General features: G+C 38.5%; 1 long non-coding RNA gene across 1 annotated transcript in view; it reads left to right on the top strand.

Moving 5' to 3' along the window:
* Positions 1-20,812, top strand: part of LOC147601477 (uncharacterized) — a 374,683-nt gene that overhangs the window by 19,020 nt on the left and 334,851 nt on the right. Inside the window, exon 2 of the long non-coding RNA XR_015258237.1 lies at positions 6,072-6,133. This is a non-coding gene — a long non-coding RNA (uncharacterized LOC147601477). The remainder of the gene's footprint in view (positions 1-6,071; positions 6,134-20,812) is intronic.

Below are 20,812 nucleotides of genomic sequence, written 5' to 3'. Positions count from 1 at the left end.
TCTTAACAATGTAAATTGTTAAAAAGACCTACCTGGAAAACACTGTGATAAATACGTCTAGTTACCAGAAAAGTTGCAAGGAACTGAGTTTTAACATATTAAAAAAAAAAAAAAATAAAAAAAATTGCTACTTGTTCTCAGTTTTGCAGTTGGTTTCCCAGGTTGACTTGTTAAAATGGTAAGGAAGGACAAAAGCTGATTTGGCAGAACAGGGACTTTGTCATTACTCATGCTGAGAGCGTCTGTCTGGCCTGTCTGCTTCTGTAGTTGAGCACTGAGTGGTCTACGGGTAGGTTCTTCTGGTTGCAGTTTCGGGGGATATTCCTGTGGGATGATGAGGTGTCTGCATCTTGAATTGTCGGTGCTGTGTAATACATACATGCTTGCTGCCCTTGCAATTGCTGCAAGAGAAACCGGAAAGAGAAGTTTTGAAGGATGAAGTGTGAAGTCCCCAGTTAATTTCCAGCCTGGCTGGTGTGACCACAAGTGCCTTCTATGGAGAGCAAGAAAGCAAAAAGCCTGGCTTTACAGGAAAACTGAATATTATTTCTTTATTTCTTTATTTAGAGAGGTATATTGTAACTTGTATTGTGACCCGAAGTTGTTTGTTACAATTTATTTAATCAGTGTGGAATTTACAGGAAAGACAATAAGATATCTCTAATAGAGGCCATACTGTGCTTTTTAAATGGTCTCCACTAGATGAAGGCTGTGTCTTGCATTTGCTTTCCCTCTCGAGCATCTTTGAGAAGGCTTTGTGGAAGGAGGATGTTTGTAGAAGTTTGATCTTCAGCTGTCAATGTCTCTTTGAAATAGGTATCAAGGTGCTGGAGGTTTTGAGACACCTGCTATCAGTTGTCACTTTTGAAAAACAAGGAGAGTGATTTAAAAAAAAAAAAGGTACTCGGTACACCTTACTGCTTTAGTTCTGTTGAGCTGATGAAAACTGCTGTCTTTGATGTAAATTAAATGAAGCAATATTTGCAGTCTACATAACATAATTGAAATAGATCTGCAAAGCTGAGGTGCCGTATACGTTTACTCTTCCTCCTGTTCCTAAATTCTCTGTTCTCTTCTTCTAGTGAAAGTTCAGTGTTGCTGGAATAATGATGTATTTCCGTAGTGTCGACGGAAGCAATACAATGTAGTTGGCGAAAACGTATACTTCAAGAAATATGAAAAAAAAAGTTGAGCGAGGAGGTACAGTGTTCACAGATCGCTGTTAAAATTCTGCATTTCTGCTCAAACAGATGCATTTCCATTTTCTAGTTTCAAGCACATACTTGATTTTCTAGATTCTGTATTTGTGCACGTTACTGAGGTTCAGACTTGAAAATGATGACTCCCATTTTGAGGGAAAAATTACCTACTGCATTGTGGGAAAGCAGAGAGCTGTCTTCAAAGGTACATAAATTAATTCTTTTCATTAGAGGAACAGAGGGAGAAAATGTGAAAACCAAATAAATTCAAATATGTTTAAAAAGACTGATAAAAGGCTAAAGGAATTACATGAAAGAGGCAGGAGAAACTTCAGAAGTACATAAGATACTATTAGCTTTTCCCTTCTGGCTTTCAGTCTCTGTATTGATGTCGCAGACTGCGTTGCAGATTGAACACCGTAGCGTGTTCAGTCTGCAGGAGCCAAAAGGTCTGAAAGAGTAACAGAAGCAAGTGACTGTGCTTACACCTACTGCAAGACAAACCGGCGGTTTCATCCTCAGGTCTGGCAACGGGCACAGAGCATTAAATCTGTGTGGTCGCGGTCCCTACAGCCACTGGTGTTAAAGAAAATATCTGGACATCTCAGGTGTGATGAGTGACTTGCTGCAGAGGTTGCGTAGTGGCAAATGCTCCCTCGTGATTCCAGCTGGGCTGTCCGCAGAGGAGCAGAAGCTCCTTTCTCCGCAGAGGGAGGCTTCACAGCCCACGTAGACATCATGCTTTCACGGCATCGCTGGCTTCTAGACCGCAAGGCGAGTGTGACGGGCTGAAAGATGAGTGGAGTTGGAGATGTGGCTGGGAAGATCTGTCTGTGCCATCCTTCTTCTTGACACGTTTATGGATCCTAAAAGATGGTGGAAGCTGTACCCATCAAGGAGGGATTTTATTTTCATTCACAGCATGGGCAGAGAAGGGCTATATTTGTAGATTTTTCTCTGCAGATGTAAGGAATGAGTCCTGGGTTTGATTTCATCCATGTTTAGCCTTAAACGAGAAAAGCTTAATGTGCAAGATGGCCAAAATTCAGTGTACTAAGTGTATTCAGTGCAAAAAATTTCCTTGTAGTCAAATGTATTGCTGGATACCACCTTAGGTAGGTTTGCTGTTTCCTTCCACCCCTTCTTTTCCTACCAAGAGTAGAACCAGAAATAAGAAAAAGAGACAAAGGTGTTAATTAAAAAAAGGCAAGAGAGAGACAGAAAAGAGGTGTTGACTTTAGAAACTTTGATTTGCTTAACTTTATTTTTTTGAAGTGATGCCTTCACATTGAAAGTATCCTTTTGGAAAAAAAAAAAAAAAAAGAGGTATTTCTTTCAAAATCTTGAATGGGAAAAAATTCAGGTTTGTGTCAGGCAGAGCTTACAGATATTTTGAGATGCAAGTTTAAAGTGCTCTGCTTAAAAACAGATGCCTTTTTAAAAAGAGATTTTGGAGTTTCTTTCTTTGTAACTTGACAAGATGGTTTGCTCATGTCAGTAGTCTTTTGATCACTCAAAAGACATTGAAATAAAAAATGTCAGTGCTTCCAGTCTTCTGATCCAGCTCCCTTAAGTATTGTTACAATATGAATATATGGGATTATTATAATTTTTCCATTTACCAAGTTTGTGGGTGTAATTCTGAGCACTCTGGAGGTTGGAGCAGCTTTTGGCACGGTGCGGGCAGGACCTGGGAGTGCTCCGAAACGCTCCCCGGCTGGGCTGCCCATGGTCTGCAAGTGCCTTTCGCTGGTCTGCTCTTGCCAACCTAGGGCAAACTCTTTGAACAGGCGTTTTTAGGGTGGGGGAATCTGGCTTCTTTTGAAGGTTTAACCGGGGAAGCCCCTCCAGAGCAGGCTCATGGATGCTCCTCTGATAGCGGTCCAGCCCTCGCGTCAGTGAGCGATGGTGGTGAGACGCATCTGTACCGCTCCTGCCAATCCAAGCTCTTCTCTGCGTTTTGCCTTTGGGTTCTCGCGGTGTGTTGCATCTCTGTAAGGCAAGTTACTGCTGTCAGTTATTGGCTTTCGCATTACTGGAGTGGAGAGGGTTTTATACTAAACCTCCTACTTTCTCATCTTATTGAATTAGTGGGGTTTTTTGGAGTGCATATCTGCATGCTACCGGCATAACGCTTTTTCACGGCAGGAGAGTAATTTCCTAATTCATTTGTACTGCGGAACATTCCTCACTCTAGTTATAAAGAAATACAATGGGGTTTAGGTTTTTTTTTTTGTTTTTAAATGCCCTGTAAACCTCCAATTAGAAAAATAAAGCTGTCAATATGTCGGGTTATTCTCTCCTGAGTATCTCTGTAAACCCCGATCACAAAAACTGTAGGGAATGTTTTCTGTAGAATTGAAATGTAGCAGAAGAAGAAAGTACATCATTAAAAACAAATCCTAGTATTTGTACAGAGTCTGGTTTTGTGTACACATCTATGTATATAAATTAGTGATTGTAAATTTATTTAAATGGATTACTTTTTTTACAGGAATTATAATCTGCGCTTCAGAGCAGTCGCTTTCTGTATGATTTGCTTTGTATATCATGTAATGATCGCAAGCAGCTTAAGCATCCAGTCAGAAGAATCGGGTGTAGGACCCCAGGATGGAAGATTTCTGTAAGGACTGGTGTATCTAGATTTGTTTTTTTCCCCATGCAGATTTCAGGAGGACAAGCGTGGCTTGAAACTCTAAAAGCACTAGACTAGGAATAGGAGAGCCTCTGGAAAAGCAGGTTGAAATTCCTGTGGAAGCTGGTGGGAGTTCTGTTGCTGACTTCAATGCATTTAGAATTTCACTGTAAGGATTTTTAGATGCTTTTTAAAATAAAAGGCGACCCGTTTAATACTAACCCGAAACTTCCACTGCGTAGCGTCTGTCCTGCTGAAATTCAGATTCGCCAGTCTATAAACCGAAAAGGGAGCTGTGGGAAAGTGAAACTATGTACTTCAAGTAAGAAAGTAACTTGAGATCTTTTCACATCTTGCTCTTCGGAGTTATTCTTGGTAGCTGAAGTGCCTGAGCTGGAGTTGTTATGATCCGTAGCACTTTGTAAGGGGAATCAAAGGGAGAAACTGGTGCGCTTAAAGAATGCTGTGAGGAGGTGTGTGACACAAGGGACTGCCGCTCCCCAAATGAATTTGCAACACAGCATACTCATTGCTGCTGCTCCTTTTTGAAGAGTTTAAAAAAAAAATTTTAAAAAATGCGCTGTTGGGTGAATTTAAGGCACTAATTCTTGCCAGTGAGAAAGTAAACCCAGGATTTAATCAAATTTCTACCACCGTCGCAGCTGAACAGATGACACTGAATATCCTCTTTTTGTTTTGCACTGGTTATTTCTGGAAAACAAGAAAACATAAAGAAATACATTAAGATCTAGAATTGCAGAACAGGGAAATGAAATCAGTTTGTCACAGAAGAATTTTTTTTATTGACATTTTTAGTCTGTTTTGATGTCTGTAATTAAATCGCTAATTATGTGTTTCTGTTGCAGTGGTCATGCTTTTATTACATAATTGCTACAAGTTTTTCTCACCACTAACAATATTTGTGTAACCTTAGCGCATGCTAGTTACATACTTCAGAATGTGAAAGCTTAGAAATATTATTGACTGTTGCGATTAACTAAATCGGAGGGGTTTAAAGTTCTTTGCCATAAATTAAATATGTTTTGTGGCAAAGGATCAAAGATTAATTAAAGGATGAAGCAATTGCAGTCATGAAATAATAAATAGTATTTCAGGACCGATTGAAGAAAATAAAACAAAAAAAAAATAGGAAAACTGGTAGCTTTCTAAAGGAGGGGAAAAAAGTTTAGCCTAGGTTAATAAAATAATTTAAAAAAATAATTTATTTTCTAATCCTTTAAGCTTGTTTCTGTGTTTTCTCGAAAAGTGTTTGACTAGGTGAGATGCAGCTCAGTCACCTTCTCTTTTATTTTTTTCCCTTTTGAGTTTAGGCATAATTTTTGTCAGTATATTTCAATGTATTCATTAATTTTTCTCATTTGTTTATTTTATGCAAACCATAAGAGACATTTTTTCCTCAGTGAAGATTGCCTCTTTATTTTATTTTGAAATATTTGTATATTTATTTCATTAAATGAGATAATGCTTTTTCTTATTAACATAATTTCCAGTACATTAAACATATTTCTCCACAGACAGAAGAGAGGAATCAGATTAAATGACAGTTAAATCACTCGCAGCAATTTCAACTGTTAAAAGAAATAAGTGTCTCTGTTTTCTTTGTGATCACGAGATGTGCTGTAAAGGGAAATGAAATACTAAAGAAAGGAGGGAAAACATAAAGAAATAATGACTGACTTATTGCAGTAATACCACTGAGAGAAGAAAAACTCACTACAAATAAAGGGAAAAATAATATAGTGGTTTTGAAAGTTACCAAAATTCATTTCTTATTGATGAGATCAGTGCAAGCCTAATACTAAGTACACTGCAGGAGAAGAGGGGAAGAAAAAAGCCCACCAAAACTCAAACAATGCCATGAACTATGGAAGATGAAAGAAGAACTAAATACTATGTGCTTGGAGGGCTATTAATCTTAAATGACTTTAATTTTTAAATAATGTGGTTTTTATCAAATTTTGGGAAGGGGAGAGAAGCAATTATCTCTTGGTAAGCTAACCATGCGCCTCTGCTAATGTATTTGCTGAACCAGTTCAGGTTCTCCAAATGCCCATGTGTCCTTACTGCAGCTCCGTCCTCTCCTCTTGCGCAGGCATGGGGCTACGCGAAGGGGAAGAGTCTTTTTTTATTGACTCTTGTTATAAGCTGTTCCAGAATTATTATGATAATAAATGTATTTGTTGTAATTATATTTTTATTATTATTTTAATTTCCAGAGCCTGAACCAGCTGCTTTGAAGAAGTCTTTCGAATGAACGCCTACGCTGTGAATTTCTAAGGTAATGTTCGCGTTATCATTTTGCTCCCAGTCAAGGTTTGCTCTGTTTGTGCTTTTAGCTGTAAACAGTTATTTTTCACCAGGGTTTTATGTGCCTGATCTTCTAGTCCTGAGTAAGGACTAGTCCAATATTTGTCATTTTCCTTGTCTTTCTCACTTTCTCAACCATGTCCTCTACAACTTGATGCTCTTTATGCACCCTGTGTCAAATACTGTGATTTTCAGCTTTAAGATGAAATTAGAGAAGGGGTTCTTGGGATGGGGGACCTGTTTTTAGCTCCCTGCTCTATCTCATAGCCAACTAAAAATATCCTTTTTAAAGAATTTTAATTGTAGGCTTTTTGGTTTTACATGCCTGATGAGGAAAATTGATGTCACTGTGGTACAGCATTCTCCCTCATGTGAAATGGTGCAGGAGAAGTGAGGTGGGAAATGGCACGGTTGTAAGCCTTTTATGGAATTGTTTTCTGGAGCTGGAGAGCAGAAGCTGCCTTCCTGCTTGGTGCACTCATCTGCTGAAGCTGAGCGGGGTACGCTACAGGGTCGTTACAGAAGGCTTTTGCACGCCGAGGTTGGTGTCCCTCGTGCCCTCTTTTGAAGTTCTATTTGTTGTGCCAAGGGGAGCTGTCAGGGAACGGAGGTGGTAATGGAATTTAGCAGTTGAGGAAACTCTAAGAAATTACAGTGCATGTGAAACATAATTAAAGAAATAAAACCAGGAGCATCTGTCATCATCCTCTGCGGATGTCAACCAAGTGGGGATTGCTCCCACTGAGCGGAATCATATCTCTGTTACTCTGAGGGTGCATCAGCTCAACCCTTTCTCACAAATGCTCTCAAGCTTCTGGTGGCCATGAGTTGAGGGTCAGTCCAAGTTCTGCCATGAGATCACTGTGTAAGGAAGCTCTGCAAAACAGAGAGCTGGTAAGTGAAAAAAAAGCATAGAAACATTTCTAATGATGGTGGTTCTACTTAAAACCTTCATTACCATATTTTCAGAGGGCATAATAATCATTAATGTGTTTATTGTGCCCTTGTGAGTTGGGGCAGTAACGTTATCCTTTTTTTCACATACATGGAATTGAAACATAGGCAGCCCAAGTATTTTATTCCAGCTCATGTGGAAGGCTGCCAAAGACCTGCTCCTGTTTGCTAGGTTCTCTTGCAGGATCTTGACCCATTTTCTTGGCTTTAGGTCCTTATTCAAGGTGCCTGATGTAGGAGATGAGTTGTGCTGGGCTTCCTCTGCAGTCAGTCAAGAGAGAGTGGGATTTCCAGAGGAAAATTGTGATCTCTTGGGATTTTCAGTCTTTTCCAATGGGTTTTGGAGGGTGTCTACAAAACCATGCTCCTCTCACTAAAATACCTTAAGAGAGATTTTTGCATTTCTCCACTCTGGACCCTCCCTCACTAAGGAAGTGATGTGATTCAGTACCACCATGAGATAGAACATTTACGGTTTTACCTCTGATGAAGAAACCCAGTGCAGCTGTAACTAGCTTTTGAAGATGGTTCATCACACTTGCAAAATGACGCGTGTGACCATAACTCAGATCAACGGGCACCTGGGAGTCCTAGCAGAAACAGGCAAATAAAAAAGTCCCTCGATGAGGTGTGCAGTTGAGTGAACAGATGTCCTCCACTGGATTTTGTTGTGACCCAGTCACCCACTACATAGCCATGAAGTTCTTATCACTATGAACAATTGTCCTTTTTGGTCGCAGAGGTGTACTGGCAGGACAACCCAAACCTTATCTGTGTCCTTTTCTCTAGGACTTGTTTAACATGGGCTCTAACCCTGCGAAATAATTTGGCACGTGTTTAGCTTTATGCATACTGATTGTCCCTCTGAAATCAAAAGAACTAATACATAACATGTAATGGCACTAAAAGCCATAGCAGGTTTGAGACTTCAGCTTGTAAAAGTGTGTGTAAAAGGCTTAGTGAACTGTTTTTAAAGAAACTGTTTTAAAATAAGTAGGTGATGAGAAAAATCTGATTCAGAATTTAACAGGTTTCTGTTTTGCATATTCCATTCCGAGGCCATTTTTCTTCTTGTGGTATCGCAAGAAACTAAATCAGTCTTTGACCAAGAGGGTATGATGCCAAAGGTATTCTTGGAATAACATGATTTAGCTTTTGGAAAATATTAAAGCATGACTACATTGGGCTTTCTATGTGTTATAACAGCAGTTTTTCCATTCCGCACTAAATATTCTTTTCAGATTTCTCATCTTGCATGATATTGCCTATTTCATGCCGCTGACAAACTGGCTGAAACAAGCTCTTTTGCCCAAACGGGAGATATTTGTGGATAAAGGATTATTACCTGTGATGTATTTTAAAGGATGAATAAATTACAGCATGGTTTAGGCAGGCTTGCAGCTGCAGACAAGGTGTTTGGTTCCTTGTCCCATGCCACAGCGAAGGTCTGTGTCAGAGTTCAGAAGGGGATTCAAAAACATCGAGTTCCCTGGTTTTGTGCTTTGATCAGTAGGTTTAGGATCTAGAGTGGTCTGGAATACATACCGGAATATTTTGTTTTTCCATTTTTCAGTTAGTATTTTGGCTCTGTGACCTATTCTATCTGTCATATGGCGATTTTTTAAAATCAGAGAGCAAATTTGCTTATTGATGGAGGCATTAAAATTCACATATCTTGCTGATGTTGGTAAGCTCTGATGTGGGGAAGCGTCTGGCGGCAGTGTGTCATTCCACACTTAGATTTTTTTGTTATAACGTATCTCCCTTTTCTGGAGAAAAGAGCGGACGCTAAGTTCATGGGAACACTTGAGAGGTTTGGGAATTGGTGCTTCTCTTGGCAGTATTTGAGGAAACAGACTGAGACTTCATTCTTGGGTTTGGTGGTTAGTTTTTTGGTTTTGCTTGACACAATAGGAATGGCAAAATGAGAGAGAAAAAAAATAAGCTGGATTCCTCTGCTCTTCAGAGAAGATCTTAAACAAGAGAATCTCTCCACTCGGAATCTATATTCACTTCATCTGTATCTACATCTGTTGATTCCTGTAACTGTGATACAATTGCTTATCTCTAAAAATGATTCTACGCATCCCTGGTGCAGGGTTGGTACCGTTCCTTTGTCTAACCAATGAGCAGAGCTGTTGATCCATCTCAGACTTGCGCTGTATCAAGGACCGGATTTTTAACTTTTTATTTTGTTTTATTTGGTGGTTTGTTTTTTTTTTTTTTGTGTCTGTAATTTCTCCCTCATTTCTGAAATAAAATTCAAGGAAAATGTTCTAGCCTCCTCTGAAAACATTCACTTTACTCCTTTTCTAACTGCACTTCACATCTAGTCTGGTTTTCTAAGGACGTGAGGTTCACCCTGTAGCTCCATACGTCTTCTCCTTGCGGTGACTTTAGTGTTTGTAAGCCTGTCTGCAAAGGAGATCGAAGTTGCAAAGTAATTATGTTTTATTAGTTGCGTAATTACTGGTGGCTGGATACGGGATGGATATCTCCGAAGTGCCTCACTGAAGAATGGGTGCACAGGACCCATTTGGTACCTTCTCTCTGGTCAGCCTATGCGTAGCTCGGGACAAACCACAGCCTTCGTTGCTGTCCTTTACGTGATGAAGGTTGTGAGGTGTCGTGGGAGGACAAAAAGTGGTCATAGAAAACCAGGCTTCAAGAGTTCTTTTGCTTTGTGGAATGGATTATTGTTTCTTTTTATGGAAATTCAAGCGGAAAAAGTGGCTTAGATGGGGAAAAACAAAAAATTACTTAGTGTTTCTCGTGATATTTCCAGCAAGCAAATGTGAACATAATAAAATGGATGTGTTTCTTGAAAAATATTTGGTTACATTTAGCTATGTTTTAAGCTTAAGTAGGGGGGAGAGTGATAATAAATGTCACTTTAAAATAGAAGTGTCCTTGGTTTCCTGTTTTCAGTAGGCTTAAGATAATTCATTTGTCCCACTTGTAGTTTGTCTATTGATGCATCATCCCTTCCAAAGCTGTCTGTGTGCCATCTTAGCCAGAGTTTCCTACATTATTTTATTTTTGCACTATTGTTAAACAGTACCATGCAGCTTGTTGCTTTTTCAATTTCTTGCGTGGGATCAGCACATAGTTTTCCATTGTGGCATATTTGTGTGTTTGTCACTTTTATGGTTTATATGCTAGCGTAGGGCCAGAAAGCCAGACTGTTTTTCCTCAATTTTCTTCTTTTGTATTGTTTAGTCCGCAGTGCCTTGACATCAACAAGTTGTAGAAACCAAATTCCTGGAATATAATCAGTTTGCTTAAAAAAAAGAGAAGTTTGGAGGATACAGTTAAAGTGGATTAGTAAGGGTTCTGTGGATGGCTTTATTCTACTACCCAAGGATGTATAGGGGGGGAAAAAAAGCAAATGCCTATTTTTGTTTAAACTCTTACACAGACCAGTGCCTGCACCCAGAGCTTTTCTGAAGCAAGCAGAGCTCTTCGCATAGGCAAAATACGCCTGGATGGATGTGAGTGCATGACAAGGAGCATATGTTTGCAGTTGTGTGTGTAACCCCAAACCAGGCAGAACCAGGACCACATGGCGGCTGACTACTACGTTATTGCAGTTGATCTAAAATTGACAGGAGATTTTGTTATTGTTTTGTTTAATATTGAGCTTGTAGAAAAGACAGTTTTTTCTTAATGTAATTTTTCTATGGTATCAATTCATATGTGACACGAGATAAAGAAATTCCTTGTTTTGTCTACTAAAATAATCAATACAAAGTGGGCCACGACCACCAAAAAGTTATCAGCTTATTGACAGACATTGGAGGATGATTTGGCTGTCACTGGATGAAAAAATGTTATTAGCATGGCTCCTGTAAAACAAGGAGTTAAAGTTTTAAGCAAAACAATCAATTAATTGCATAATTGTTATTGGCATAACCCTGCTTTCTTACCTGTGTAGCTCCAATGTACCACATATTTTTAGCTCACCCAGTATGCAGTAAGCGAAGACCAGTAAACAGTTGGAAATCCTGTACAATAGCTGTATGGCTGTAAATCCACTGTCTTGGCTGCTGCTGCGTTCTCCATTTGTTCAAAGTTGTTGCACACCACGATGTAAAGCCTGCTGGAAACAAAATACTAATTTTCTTTACTTTCTTTGGTTAGTTAAGTACTTTCAAGAATACCAACTGTGATTTGAGGTAAAGAATCTCTGCAGCAATTAGGATTCATTTACTGCTGGAGCATTTTATTAATTACACATTTGTAACCACATGGATAGTCACAAAACCAATCGCACATGTCTGTAGTTAGAGATTTGTAGACAGAAGATTTAACGTAAACATAGAAATGTTAAACTACTCATCTGGAGCCCGCAAAGAAGATAACAAGGAGGATTCTGTTCTCTGGATGATTTGTGAACAATGCTAAGTAAATATTCATCATTAATATATAATAACTGTTGCTTTTGGCAGTTCACTTTTCATTTAATTTGATAATGTGTCCAGTAAATGAAGTGGTACAGGCTGCAGTGTTTTACCATCACAATTGCGTATTTTCAATCATTGTTAAACGAAGGCAGCTCAAGGCAAAGCTTTAACCCCCGCTAGTTTTGTGTGTGATAAAAAGAGAAGGCGCTATCAATCTTTATTGTCTGTCTCGCTTACTGTAATTGCATTCAATAGTCCACTGATTCTGTTGTCTGTGCTAATGTCAGGAGCAGTGACGAGCCAGATGCTCAGACTAGATCCTACGCTTCCAGTGGCCACTTGGAGAAGTTGGCAGCGAGTCTCGGGGTTCGATGATAAATTGTTAACGCTATAGATTATGAGCAGCTGAACACCAGGAGTCTGTATGGAGAAACTTCTTACCTTGTTTGAAATCTGGCATGATGATGCTAGCTAAAGGGCACGCCATGTATTATTCAAACGCATCTTGCGCTGGAAATGCGCCAGTGAGTCATTGCATCCCCTCGAACAGCGCAACGACAACAACAACAAAGCCAAAACAACCTCGGAGTGATTTGAACATGACATTAGTAGTCCTAAGGCTGGAAAAAGTATTTCAAAATGATCTCTAATAGTTATGATTATCTGATTCAACAGGAGAGCTTTTGAATTATGCTATTGCATCCTTGAATCCATCTTAAAAGTTGTTTTTTCTTCGCAGCTATTTTTCTTTAATTTGAAGTAGCAGCTAGAAATGTTTCACAGAGAAACAAACCATAACGCTTTAGTGAAGTATGAACAGCGGTTACCTCTGGGGCGGGGGGGAGTAAAGAAAGGGACTGTGGAATAAGCTATTTCCTTTCTGCATGTCACTTGTGCCTTTATTGGCTGTCCCATATCTGGGGTTCTTCACAGGTTAATTTTGGTTCATTTTTTAAGCTGTTTAGTGAGCGGCATGCCTTGGAGAAGTAGCTGTTAAAGGAGATCTAAAAAGGCTCAGAATCTACTTTGTGTTGTGCAGCATATGAACTCTGTAGTGGTAGTTGTCTGTCTGTATTTTGGTGGATACTTTTGGATACTTTAGGCAGCTTATTCTGGTACAGGGGATTATCAATTTGGCTGCTGCAAGTGGTACCTAGGTACATCAGCCTCCCCTGTGCAGTGTGCCGTACGATAAGTAACCTCTGGTAAAGCTGGCCTTGGTGCAGGAGAGGAAACAGAACACTACAGACTATATCTGCAAATACTGGTTTTTATACATCGTTTCTATCTTATGATATCAAATTGCGTCATGTTTGGAAGTGTATAGTGAACTTTGTGCTACTTAATGCTGCTGTTGGCAATCTAATGGATGCATAGAAGAGTCATTATTTGAGGGAGTTTGGAAAACTAAAATTAGTTTGTTAAATTCCTAGTACCTACTGTTGCTTCTATTTTTTTTTTCCGTTTTGTTCAAATTAATTAAAGTGCACAGATGTTCAATTAAAGCTTTAAAAATCCAAGGCTACAGCTGGTTTGCAGCACCATTGTTGAGATTTAAAATATCTAATAATGCTTCTCTCTCAGAAAAAAAAAATGATTAATATCTCTCTGCTAAATAACTTTACATTGATAAATTAAAGGAAATGTGAAGTAAACTATAAGGAGATCTAGGCTGTCTGCTCCATTTATTAATTGGAATAACAGAGTAGCCTGTAAGATACAAAACAGAGGATCTGCTTTTCTTTTTCTTATACTAAGATGTGGAAGAACTCTGGTTCCTAGGCAAGATGTATTGATTTAGCTGGAAATTATCGATACCTCTCTTGCAATTCATGGAGAAGTAACTTGAAATAGCTGCCACAGAAAAATAATCTACTATCACTAACCACACTGGGATTCTGAATTCCTTCAGTACTGCTTTGTAACGTGGAAGAGTAGCAGAATGTTGCGTATGAGCCGTGGTAACTGTTAATAGCATTGGGGCTTTTAATCGGGATGGATACATTCTAATATAAAGAGAGAGAGCTTAAAATGGTAACAGCTCTAGCAGAGATGCTGCTGGACCAGGTGTCGTTGAAGTGGTGATTGTGCTGCTTAGAGAGGATCCTCAGGTGCAGAGAGGGAAGGGAACTTATACGTCAGGACCAGAAAATATTTGCTGTTGTGTTTACAGTGTATGCGTGTTCTGGTGTGTTCACCAGTTCCTAAGCGGAATTTATTAAACCACGTTAATTTGTCAAGAGTGAAGAGTAAAATACAGAAGGAGAGTTTGATACTTATTAGAATCATCACATAGTTTCTCCAGTAGGCCGGCTGGTATAATCCTGCGGGTCTGACGGAGGCCGGGATTTCCCCCCTGCAATAAAGCCAGCAGTAATCCTCCTTTTCACGTCAGCGCAGATGATTTTGCCCTTAAGTTGTTCTGTTGTTAGCACTGTTACTGCAATGTACCATGCCCTAGGTGCTGTCCTCGAGGATGTGGCATCCCGTGCTTCAAGTCCCTTGGCAGTGTGTTTAGTTTATATAAGCTGCACACAAATCAAAACATTTCGTGATGAAGGAAGTTACAGGTAAGATCAAATTGGACTTTGTGCTGATGTTTTGTGCATTAGGCCTGAGCTTCAGCTACTGAGTTTGAGCATCTCCACTGGACCTAGCAAAAGTGGGCTTGTTCATGCCTTTTTCTGTGCAAGTTAAACCGCTCCAATCTCCTTGGTTGTTTTGGCTCTAAACGTCTAGAGAATTGCTTGGTGATATTGTACAGAATGTGAGTCTACATTTAGCAATTCACTTGAAGATTAAATATTCTATTTCGTACACGTAGATATGGATATGCAGCAAGATACATACAGTCCGCACAGTGCGCGTGGCTATATTTTGTTGGAGCTGTTGTGTATTTGGACTGGATGCTTTGAACGCTGACAGAAGATTATTTTGGGGCCATCGTTTTGCTCTGTAACGACTTCCTATTAAATCAAAGTAATTTTTACAGGATAGTTCACTGAAGGAATACCCTTTAAAATTCAGTGAAGTTTTCTATCAGTTTGACATGGTTTGTACTTGTGGTAGGACTGCATTGTTTGGAGTGTATTAGTGTTAGCATCCCGTTAGTTATGTATGCAAGGGTGGGTTTTTAATTTATTTTGAGTTCTCAGGTAACACTAGAAGCAGTAATCATACCTGTCTCTTTATTCAGTGAAGCCACATCACTTCAATTTTTGAAATGATTTTATTTGCAGATGGTCTGCTAGACATTAGTTCAGTTGGAAGATTTCTGCTGTAATTCATGGTTTCTGAAAGCTCTACCAGAACAGTAGATAAGAGATAGGAACTGATCTCTGTCTGGGGCAAAAATGGAATTTTCTATCTGAAAAATATTGTCTGTATGTTTTTGCAGCTGCAAATAATTGGGATTAAACGTAATGGCTAGACTTATTGCTTCAGTTGTATTTGCAGACAATTACATTCTTGTCTCTCTGCTTTTAAACTGATTCGCAGTTCGGCGCTCATCTACTGTTCGGAATTACTGCACCTAGATCTGAAACCATTGACTGGAAAGGAGAAGATCCCCTTCCATTTGACTCAAACCCCTTAATTTCACAGTAAAGCATTTAAAATCAAAATTTACTTGAAGTAAATTCTGAAGTAAACTGTTGTAAAATAAGAAACCAACTCAATTCTCTTTTAAAAAATAAAGAAAAGCCCCTTAACTTAAACATAGATTAGTATGTGAGATAAAGTTTCCTAGTTAGGACCAGTTTGAGGAAGCAGAGAAGAATTTCTGAAACATTTCAGAAGCATAAAACTTGATTTTTTTTTTTTTTTTTCCTGAAAAAGTTTTGGTACAAAATTTCTCAGTTTGCGGTGTACCATGCTAGTTGAACGTCTCTTAATTAAGGGGCAGGAGCCTGAGTCTGTAGCCTTTTGAAGTCAAGAGCAGCTTTGCAGTTGAATCAGTAGACCTAGGATCATATCTAATGAAGTTGTAGTATTAAAAAAAAAAAAAAAGAATCTCCTTTTTTTTTTTTTTTTTGCTTCTAAAGCAACGTCGTAGCAGGGGGATGAAGTTCTGCCATGGGAACTCGGTCCTCTGATTTCTCCCTTATGTAGTAATTTCCACTTGTGTTAAGTAGAACATAGTCGGTAGATGTTATGCTTTTCTGATTAGATGAAAATCTTCACCTTTGGAAGGAGACTAATAACTGTGCAAAATGAAAGTTGCTAGAGAGAGAGATAGTCTAAACTTTTTCCTTTTTAATTCTCATATGGGTTACACTGGTAGTGATCTGGGCAGATTTGAAAAAAAAAAAAACCACCAAAAAACCAAACCTGCTCATACTTTTAGTGGATTTTTCTGTGTTTCTAGAGTTGGTTTGAGTTATAGGTGTAGAGCATAAAGTTCCTTGGCTTTAGTGGATTTCTGTGTTATATTTCTGCGTTATATCTCATGCGTGCTGAGAAACTGGTCAGATTACTCTGGTAATGTACTCTTTCAATAGGAGCTTTGGGAGAAAGCTCAGCATTTTTAACGTGTGTTGTAAACTCTTAATTTGAGTTGCCCTGGAATTTGAAAGCAGTATTTGTGTGTTCCTGTGAGTCTGGTCAGCGTGCTGTTCAGTGACGGGAGTCGGTGTGTGTAGCATCTGTAAAAACGTAGAGGAAAAGCAGCATTTGTGAGGTGAAGTCAAACATCATTGCTGGGTATCTGCACAGATGTTAAATGGCTGTCATAAAAAGAAAATTAGAAACATTCAGGTGTAGAAAATTATTCAAATTATGTAAATATTCAGATGTTTTATATAAAAATAAGAAGATGCCACCTTGTGGTTACAAAGATGTTTTAGTGTATCCGGAAAACCTTTGGGTGAATAGGGTGCACATCTGAAAGCTGGCAATAATTTTTATTTTTTTTTTTTTTTTAAGCAAGAGTTTAATAAATAAAATTTAATTTACATGACCAAACTTCTCATTTTCCATGTGTTTTCCTCCTCCAGACGAATGTACTCAGGGTATTTACAGGACTGCTGAAGCGAAGCTGAATATTTTCAAAGCTTCTTATTCCTCTGTATTTTGAGAGCTACTTGCCGTTGTCCCAGAAAAGTGGGGCTGGAAGGAAGACCACACCTTTATAGCTGAGACTTCCTTCTGTAGTTAGCGCGTTGGGGATGTGACTGCGCATACGGGCTGAGACAGCAGAGTGAATTCTTCTCTGTTTTATACTCAGCACTTGGAGTCACTATTAGTGGATTGGTAGCCCAAACTGATTTATGGAAAAATAAAGATTTTAAGATTTATAACATCTCAATTTTTTTAAATCAAGTTTTTAGACATAGGCACGTCTCATACCTGTTATATATGCCATTCTTTATAAATGATTATAAAAAGTTTGTTTGCCTTTGCACCTATTCAAACTTAATTTGCAATTATAAGGTGAACTGCGTATCCTCACAGCACCCTCTTTCTCACTAGGATGCTGTTCTTTAAATGTTTGTTCAGATTAAAAAAATACCAAACTTAAAAAACCCCCCAAACCTTATACTTTCTCTTTTTCTTCTGTATTTTATTTTCTGTGATTTAAATAATCTTCTGTATCTGCAACACACGCAGTGAGATCCACAGTATAAGTGCTGGCATGTACATGACGACAAACTACTGTTTTGTAACTAAACCGTGATGGTCTTACTCTTTAGGTTTCTGTATTTTACACATTGATGGTCAAGAAAAAAATACAAAAAAAAAAAACCCCCAAAACTGGAAAATCTTACAGTCCTAAATTTTGCGTGCACACACACGCAGCCTCCTTAGCAGCAAGGGATGTCTGCCCTGTGCAGGCACTTCTGTGCATATTGATGCTAAATTTATACAATAATAATAAAAATAATAAAAAAGGGGTTAGTAATTTTCCCCAATTTGAAGAAGTATTGTGCTTGTAATTAAAACATACTTTCTCTTAACATAATTTATTTCCTTGCATAATGTAATTTGACAGAGTATTATAAATGTATATCTCTATGCTTCATGACCCCATTATGAGGACAATTTTTCCATAGTAATTCATTTGTGTTCTGTTTCTTCTTGCTTTCTGATTACACAATCAGTATTGAATTGTGCAACCAGCATCCTGATTAAAACGAGACAAAAACCTATGCGGCTTAGCTCACTGAAAATCTCTTCTTGTTCCCCTAAAGACAATGGCAAAATTCTTATTTGTTGGAGAAGACAAAGTCATTAAAATGGATTGCAAATGGAAGAGTAGAAGGTGGAGCTCCAGCTCCCCGTGGGAGGATGTCTCAGCCACAAACACAAGTTGGAGAAGTGTTGCAGGAAAAAAGGAGAATCATTAGAAAGTTGGGATTGACAAGAAGGGAGGATTTGGGAGAATGTTTCTCATTTTTCTCCAGATTTTAGGATCACAATAAGGTACAGTGTTTTTAACAACAAAAATGAATTTATTTAGTTACCAGAAAATAACTTCTTTTTTTAAAAAAAAGTTATTTCAGTGCAGGAGTCATAATGCTCCTGAATGCACAAATAATTTTGTTTTTAATTTTATCTCACCACCAGGCCTAAGAATCTGAACAGCCCCGATGGTGGGTGGCTGCTGCGGATTTTGCCTACCCCAAACAGTTTACAGCTGCTGTGTTTTTTAGAATAACCCAAAATGTGCTTGACAAATAATCCAAGGAGAGCTATGCTGTCACTTGAGAGGGGTTACTGTAGCGTAAGTCTGGGATAATTTTTGTGGTTAGAACTAAACACACATTCCGGTAAATGGTGGGATTAAATAATCGAAATTGTACGTATTGTAGTTTGTGTTTCAATTCCCTTTGTTTCTTTTTTGTTCATTAAAAAAAAACTTTTTGTGAATAGCGTAGCATTTGATTATTCATTGGCTATTAGTTAGAAAAGCAAAATTTTGATTCATTTCTTGAGAATATTACCAAAATGAATGCTGACTGTATAAGCATGCATATTTGCAGTGCTGCGTTGATCTTAGCAATAAGCAGCTGAAGATTTAGATCCTGATGTCTGAGACCAGAAACTGTCCAGCAAATTGAGAAACTGAGCTGCAGCTCTGCCTGTTGCACTCCGGCACCCTGACTTTATTGATTCATTTTGTCATTTGAGAAGGGCTTTAGATGGATCACGGGCTGCTCACAAGCGACAACTGTAAATTCATCAAACATATTAGAAAATGGTATGCCACAGATCTTAGCAGTGGGCCAAGTTCAGTAAAATGCCGATTGCTATAAATTACTAATTTAAAAATAAAAATCTTGAGAGCAGAAGTTTTGGTCTCATAGTCCATACTTAGTTTTGGGAGCTGTAAGTTCCTAATTTTAATACTCTGGCTTTTTTACTAGCTTTTTCTCATAGCACATATAGTTTTATATTATCTCCTCTTACTATTTTTAATATTATTATCCCTCTTCTTATCCTGTAGAAATAACCCTGCTCACGACAGTGATACTACCTGAGATGTTAAAAGTCCAAGTAGTTATAGCTGGAACTGGTTGGAAAATGGGAAACATGTCTTGTGGAACATTTCTGACCAATTCTCATTATTGCCGTTAATGTATCATTGAAAAATTTTAAACAGAATTTCTTTGGAAGGTATGACCTGCTCTTTGAAAGTGGGGGAAAATACTTATTTTTAATCACCTTCATCTCAAGAGCTGTAATTGAGGTTATGAAGTTATAGTGGATTAACAGGTTAGTGACTTTTTTTTTTTTTTTCAATATGGGGAAAAAAATGCAGTGAGTTCCTTATAAAAACTTTACTAAGTGCTCAACCTTTGAACACAAATGCAAAATCAAATGTTTTAAGTTAAGGCCATAAGCTTCACATTAGAAATTAATCATGAGATGTTTTGGTGATAAAATCTCTCTCATTTGAAAATGTAATTTATTAACCAGCACAATATCTATTTCAGGGCATTATTCGAGCTCCAGTAAAGATTTTCATAATATTATAATAATATGCCAATATTAAGCCTTGTGTGAAAGGACAGCACGCTTTTCTTTTGGCTCGCAATCTCCCTCTTTTTTTTTTTTTTTTTTTTTTTTTTTTTTTGTCCCCTCCGGGATGCAGAACTAGAAAACCCAGGGACATGACCTTACACTTTCTGGCGTAACAGAAAAGTCTCGATGGATCTTGAAGCAGATGCCGTTGTTGGCGGGGCAGCGAGGCTCCGGTCCCTCGTAGCCAGCTATTTGTTGGCCATGGCCACTTGTGCCTGTGCTGTGGGTGCGCAAGGGCGCTGGGATGCCGATGGCTGAGTAGTCCCTCCCCAACGACTTCTGTGCTCTCCCACAGGCACAGCACGGGTCTGGGCTTTGTCTGAGGGACCTGCGTGGGTAGTACAGGGTCTGAGGAAGGCTTCAAGGTAAAGTGCATCTCGTCTCTTGCTCCTCCATCTTATTGCTGCCTCTCATCCTTCCTGTCCAGCTTTGCACTACTGTTGGCTCTCGCTCATGCACACGGTGGTGGAAAAAAATACACATAGCATGTTTGATCGAAACGGACTGAAACAGATGGAAGCCTTGGGATGGTACTGTGTTTTCTCTTTCTGTGCTTGATAACAGAATAGTCAGTAAAATGCTAGCAAAGTATTAGTTCTGGGGGGAAAAAAACAAAACAAAACAACCTTGCAATTCCCCTTGCATTTGCATCATTTTCTTTATGTTGTAAAAATAATTTAATGTGACTCTAACGTTGATTCTGGGAAGCCTCGTAGAAAGGCAAGAAGTACATGACAGCATCTGAGCTGTGCTGTTTTGCCTGTGCTGTAATTATTTTCATTTATGAAATTCTAAATTCTAAATTCTGTTTTAAATATTGAATATTTCTGGTGAAATGACAGCTTGTGCTAGCTTTAGGATATGCCTGCTTGGTAATTATTCATGAGAAGAACAGCTGAAAACAAACTAGTTATACACCTTGGCAAGTCAGTGTGATTTTAATTCTGTGAAATTTCCCTATGGCCATGTGACTTTATTCTAAAATACTCTAACAGTGCAGATGTCCAGAATGCCGTTGCTGTTACAAATGTTATTCCTGTATCCCAAGTTTTGAATCGTCACTGCTTCAGGAAAAAGAAAAAAAAAGAAAAAAGAGAAGAAGAAAAAAGACTGATGACACGGTGTGTGTTTTGAGTGTTTGTCACATACTTCATTATGTGCAGCTATCATACATTACTGGAACACAGATATATCGTAAGTAATATATATCAGTGCGCGTTCAGGGCACAGAATGGAATTTACAGTGCTTGGAAGAACGCATCGCTGAAATG

This window comes from Chlamydotis macqueenii, chromosome 3 (genome assembly GCF_036417535.1).
Source record: "Chlamydotis macqueenii isolate bChlMac1 chromosome 3, bChlMac1.mat, whole genome shotgun sequence".
NCBI lineage: Eukaryota > Metazoa > Chordata > Aves > Otidiformes > Otididae > Chlamydotis > Chlamydotis macqueenii.
The sequence above is the reverse complement of the archived record's forward strand: the minus strand, read 5'-3'. Positions and strand labels throughout refer to the sequence as shown.